The sequence below is a fragment of the Pseudophryne corroboree genome, chromosome 1 (genome assembly GCF_028390025.1).
Source record: "Pseudophryne corroboree isolate aPseCor3 chromosome 1, aPseCor3.hap2, whole genome shotgun sequence".
Lineage (NCBI taxonomy): Eukaryota > Metazoa > Chordata > Amphibia > Anura > Myobatrachidae > Pseudophryne > Pseudophryne corroboree.
This window is the reverse complement of record NC_086444.1, coordinates 904,260,943-904,267,291: the sequence shown is the minus strand read 5'-3', so window position 1 is coordinate 904,267,291 and position 6,349 is coordinate 904,260,943. Positions and strand designations below refer to the sequence as shown.

The 6,349-nt window shown below is 42.3% G+C and overlaps 2 pseudogenes; both read right to left on the bottom strand.

Moving 5' to 3' along the window:
• Window positions 1-2,455: 2,455 nt before the first annotated feature.
• LOC134941770 (5S ribosomal RNA) lies at window positions 2,456-2,573 on the bottom strand (annotated as a pseudogene).
• A 149-nt stretch (window positions 2,574-2,722) lies between these two features.
• LOC134947087 (5S ribosomal RNA) lies at window positions 2,723-2,840 on the bottom strand (annotated as a pseudogene).
• Between the last annotated feature and the right edge of the window lie 3,509 nt (window positions 2,841-6,349).

Here is a 6,349-nt window from a genome sequence, read left to right as displayed (position 1 = left end):
GTAGTGATAACCATTGTCCCTGGGAGTTACTTCCCTTGCATTTTGGAGCAGTTTTTTCCATTTGTAAATAACTCCTCTGGGGGAATCTGACACTGCACACATGCACAGTCTCAGGGGTATATTTACTAAAATTCGTATTTTCCCGTCTGAGGTCAAAGTTCAATCACGAATGACATCAAAAGTGTAAAGTTGCAACTTTTTGAATTTATTACGACTAATTTACTAAGCTGTCGTATTCTGCATTTTCGGATTTACTGATGTCGATGTCATTCGTTGTTTTTTTGCAGTGTTTTACGTGAGTGACTTGTAAAACACTGCCGACTTTAATACAATGAATCTCGGCCGGATCTGAGAGATCCGTGCTGGGCTTCATTGTGCACCTTTTTAAAAAATGAAATCAGTGTTAAAATCTAAAAAAAAATTGCGTGGGGTCCCCCCTCCTAAGCCAAACCAGCCTTGGGCTCTTTGAGCCGGTCCTGGTTGAAAAAATATGGGAAAAAAAATGTCAGGGGTTCCCCCATATTTAAACAACCAGCTCCGGGCTCTGCGCTTGGTCCTGGTTCCAAAAATACGGGGGACAGAAAGCGTAGGGGTCCCCCGTATTTCTGAAACCAGCACCGGGCTCCACTAGCCAGATACATAATGCCACAGCCGGGGGACACTTTATCTAGGTCCCTGCGGCCCTGGCATTACATAACCAACTAGTCACCCCTGGCCGGGTTACCCTGGAGGAGTGGGGACCCCTTCAATCAAGGGGTCCCCCCCCTCCAGCCACCCAAGGACCAGGAATGAAGCCCGAGGCTGTCCCCCCATCCAAGGGCTGCGGATGGGAGGCTGATAGCCTTTTTGTCAAAAAATGAATATTGTTTTTAGTAGCAGTACTACAAGTCCCAGCAAGCCTCCCCCGCAAGCTGGTACTTGGAGAACCACAAGTACCAGCATGCGGAGGAAAACCGGGCCCGCTGGTACCTGTAGTACTACTACTAAAAAAATACCCCAATAAAAACATAAGACACACACCTTGAAAGTAAAACTTTAATACATACATCCACACCTCCATATACACATACTTACCTATGTTCACACGAGGGTCGGTCCTCTTCTCCATGTAGAATCCATGGTGTACCTGTTGAAAAAATTATACTCACAAAATCCAGTGTAGATGGCTCCTCTTTTAATCCATTTGTAATCCAGGTACTTTGCAAAATAAAAAAACGGACACCCGACCTCGCACTGAAAGGGGCCCCATGTTTTCACATGGGACCCCTTTCCCCGAATGCCAGGAACCCCCTCTGACTTATGTCTAAGACGGTTCCATCAGCCAATCAGGGAGCACCATGTTGTGGCACCCTCCTGATTGGCTGTGTGCTCCTGTAGTGTATGACAGGCAGCACACGGCAGTGTTACAATGTAGCGCCTATGCGCTCCATTGTAACCAATGGTGGGAACTTTGTGGTCAGCGGTTGACCGAAAGTAACACTTGCTAGAAAATTAACTTGTTATTTATGTTTTAAATCCAGTGTTGATGGTGTTATGAATCCAGTAGCATTTCCTTTGGATTTGACAGAATTAGACAAAGTATCGGATGAGAACATAAAACAAGAAATAATGAAATGTTTATTCCATTAAGGTTTCACTTTTGAAGTACCGATGTAGCCACACTCATTCAGTCTGTAGCATGGCTGCACGGGTACACGTGCGCACGCATCATGCCAAATGAGTCACACACATGGCTAGTCGCATCCACAAACAGCGTAGCTACATCTGTACTGATCTTTGTCAGTTTTTTTTTGTGATATTGCAAATGTCATGCTTCGTGTAAAAGTTGGCAATGGAAAACTCCTACAAAAAGAGTTTCCATAGCTAATTCTATGGCATTAGATAAATTCAGTATGGAACCGCACCAGTCTAACAATTTAAACGAGGTATAGAAATGACATCAAAGATGAAAAACCAATATACATGCAGTTGACAAATAAGTTTTAAACTGCTAATGATTGGCGGTGCTCCCAGGAATTTTGTAGATTAGACTACAATTGAAAAGGAGAGAAAAGACAAAAAACCCTTATTTGGGAGCACTCATTTGTAATAATTGATATAATATGAAGTAAAATGAATGATGAAATGAGATAAAACTTAACCTTTAATTGTTTCTTGAATAAAAAGGAAATAAATGTGAAATAATTTTGAGACTCGTGTCTGATGTTTGGAATAAGGAACTTGTTTAACCTTTTTAACAAATGAGGTACAAGGTAATGAAGGAAAGTGAAGATATCAGAAAGGATGTGTTTAATGGATACCATAAAGTTCTGATGAAATAAGGGTACCCAGGAAAAACACTGTACATGCCTTGGAATAAAGGTTTGAATGGTAGCGTGATATGATAGCAAGGTTGGGTTAAAGGTGAAGATAAGAGAGGAAGATGGCAAAAAGAATCTTTTAAGAAAGAAAAGGGGGCCCACTGCACCTGGTATTCTCAGGAGGTTTCCCTTCGTGATACTGACCAGGCCATACCTGCTTAGCTTCCGAGATCGGACAAGATCGGGCGTATTCAGGGTAGTGTGGCAGTGGGCCTGTTGTCTGAAATGTAAGAAAAGAAATAAGAGGGGAAATCCACTCCTATTATCTGTACTGTACATAAATCAAAACCATGAATAGTCCGGGAGGGTTTTTCCAGAAGCAGGAATATGAAAAGCGTTGGATGGGATTTTTCCTTTTAAAAGGCCCACTGCACCTCGTATTCTCAGGAGGTTCTCCTTCCTAGTACTGACCAGGCCATGCCTGCTTAGCTTCCGAGATTGGACAGGATCGGGCGTATTCAGGGTAGTATGGCCGTGGGCCAGTGTAGAGGAAATATGAATGGGATGGGAGAATACACAAACTCTGCTTTCTGTACTTCACACTCAACCAAAGCTATAAATAGTCTCAAAATGGTATTTCCAGACAAGGGTGTGTCGGGATGATTCTGAGTGTCTAGGATTTATTAAGGCACTAGATAAATTGATAGAGGTGAAGTGTGGTAGGTGGAGTTTTGCAGATAGTGAGCTCTCATGAAAATGATGAAAGAAAATATGTACTATGTATGTGTGTATCTAACTCCTTGGATTAAAAAATAACAATTGATAAATGAGAATCAGAGCTCAGAACTGGCTCATGGATGGTTAAATGACAATAAACACTATAATTGCTAGTCCCCTAAAAGGAAAACCAGATGAGTAATCATATGCTGGTAAAGAGCTCAAGGCTGGCTCACAAATAATACATATAGCCTTATAGTGAGAGTGAGATTGATCAATACCAATTATTAAAGAACAGAGCTCAGAACTGACTCATAGATGGTTAAATGACAATTAACACTATAATTGCTAGATGAGTAATCATATACTGGTAAGGAGCTCAAGGCTGGCTCACAAATAATACATATAGCCTTATAGTGAGAGTGAGATTGATTAATACCAATTATTAGATGATAATATCAATGAAATCAAAAAGCTACCATAAATAAACTTATATAACAAAATCAAGGTTGAATACCTAAATCTAGTAAATAAACCTTAGAGGCATAGGCGGGGAATAAGTACAATAAAAATGTTTTGTTGTCCTATTAGGACAGTACTGTACAAGTTGTTTCTGCAAATATGGTGTAATTACTGCAGATAGAACACAGTTCTAAGACAGAGGAGAGTGTAGTGGTATACAGAGGTCTAGTATCTGTTACCACTGTCACTAGGTATGCGGTCAACTCTTTACAAAATGATAATGAGTATAAACACAAGTCAAACCCTGGTGGTCTAGTGAGAATTACCACAGCACTGGTATCAAATACAGCAACAAACGGGTATGTGATCGGTGTTAGGCAGGGGATTAATTCCCATTGAGCCCTGATGATCTAATATTGGTTGCCGCTGCGCACTTGAAACCCTGGTGGTCTAGTGTCAGTTACCGCGGCCGCAAGGTATGCGGCTGATGCTGTCCTGGTCTCCTCTTCCCGAAGTCCCGCTACAGTGGTGAGCGCGGCCGCCCGCTTCCGGACTGGACGTTCTCGATGTACGTTTCACCTGATTAGGCTTTTGTTAAAAAGGTTAAACAAGTTCCTTATTCCAAACATCAGACACGAGTCTCAAAATTACTTAACATTTATTTCCTTTTATTCAAGAAACAATTAAAGGTTAAGTTTTATCTCATTTCATAATTCATTTTACTTCATATTATATCAATTATTACAAATGAGTGCTCCCAAATAAGGGTTTTTTGTCTTTTCTCTCCTTTTCAATTGTAATTCTATGGCATTGCAAGAAACATAGGGGGTAATTCAGAGTTGATCGCAGCAGCAAATTTGTTAGCAGTTGGGCAAAACCATGGGGGTCATTGTGACTTGAATTGGCTTAAATTTAGTACAGCTATGATCAGGAACACAGACATGCGGGGGACACCCAGCAAGGGGCTAGCCGGCCCCTCATGTCTGTCCCTGCCCCGTTACTGAAGTACAAAAGCATTGCACAGCGACAATGCTTTTGTACTTCAGGAGTAGCTCCTGGCCAGCGCAGCTTTTGCCTGCGTTGGCCAGACCACACCCACAAAATGGCGGCAAAACACCGCCGTGCCGCCCCCTCCCTCCCAATGATTGCCTCTGCCTGTCTATCAGGCAGAGGCAATCACTAGGCAATGATAGCCGTCAGCCATGCGCCGGAGCACTGCGGCGCCAGTGCATGTGCAGTTCTGACTTGATCGCTGCGCTGTGAAAAACTGCAGCAAGCGATCAGGTCAGAATGACCCCCATGTGCACTGCAGTGGGGGCAGATATAACATGTACAGAGAGAGTTAGATTTGGGTGTGATGTGTTCAAACTAGAGATGTGCAGCGGGCATTTTTCGGGTTTTGTGTTTTGGTTTTGGATTCGGTTCCGCGGTCGTGTTTTGGATTCAGACGCGTTTTGGCAAAACCTCCCATAAGAATTTTTGTCGGATTAGGGTGCGTTTTGGATTCAGGTGTTTTTTTTCAAAAAACCCTCAAAAACAGCTTGAATCATAGAATTTGGGGGTAATTTTGATCCTATAGTATTATTAACCTCAATAACCATAATTTCCACTCATTTCCAGTCTATTCTGAACACCTCACACCTCACACCTCACAATATTGTTTTTAGGCCAAAAGGTTGCACCAAGGTCACTGGATGACTAAGCTAAGCGACCCAAGTGGTCAGCACGAACACCTGGCCCATCTAGGAGTGGCACTGCAGTGTCAGACAGGAGGGCAGATATCAAAAAAAGGCCCCTAACAGCACATGATGCAAAGACGAAAAAAAGGTGCACCAAGGTTGCTGTAGGCCTAAGCTAAGCGACACAACCACCTGGCCCATCTAGTAGTCTCACACAGTGGCTGAATGTCAAGAGTGGGCCGCAATTGTTCGGTCCACTGACAGCATCTCCAGCATGCTCCAGTCACTTTAAAAAAAATATGCAATTGGTGGACTTATACGGCAGTACCCCAGGACTAATACAGCAGTACCACTGGACTCATACGGCAGTGTCACACAGGATGGCACTTTTCAAAAACTAGGCCCCAAACAGCACCTCATGCAAAGATGTCGAAGAGGTGCAATGAGGTAGCTGTATGACTAAGCCAAGCGACACAAACAATTCCAACTGGAATTATATGTCCAAATCACTGTAATTATTTGGCAAGATCACTGTAATTAATAATTATAAATCACTGATACTAATTGGTAGAATCACTGTAATGCTACGTCCAAATCACTGGAATTATTTGGCAAGATCACTGTAATTAATAATTATAAATCACTGATATTAATTGGTAAAATCACTGTAATGCCACGTCCAAATCACTGGAATTTATTGGCAAAATCTCGCTATCGCCTGCCTAGTGAAGTGGAATCTAGATGGGATTTGGTACCGGGGACACAATAACTTCATCAATTGTCTACTGCACTAATGGCGGATAACGGGTGCACGTCTAACAGCGCACTGATTATACTGATCACTGATTATACCATGCACTGATTATACTGAGCACTGATTATACTGATCACTGATTTTACTGAGCACTGATTATACTGAGCACTGATTATACTTATCACTGATTTTACTGAGCACTGATTATACTGATCACTGATTATACTGATACTGATTATACTGAGCACTGATTTTACTTAGCACTGATTATACTGAGCACTGATGATACTATGGAGAACTGACACTGAGCAGCACGATGCAGTACAAGACACTTGTAGTATTAGTGAGCAGCACAAAAGCACTCTGGAATTGTCACCCCCCAGATACCACTGTGACTGGAATGATGATGATCTATGTACAGTGACAGGACACTACCA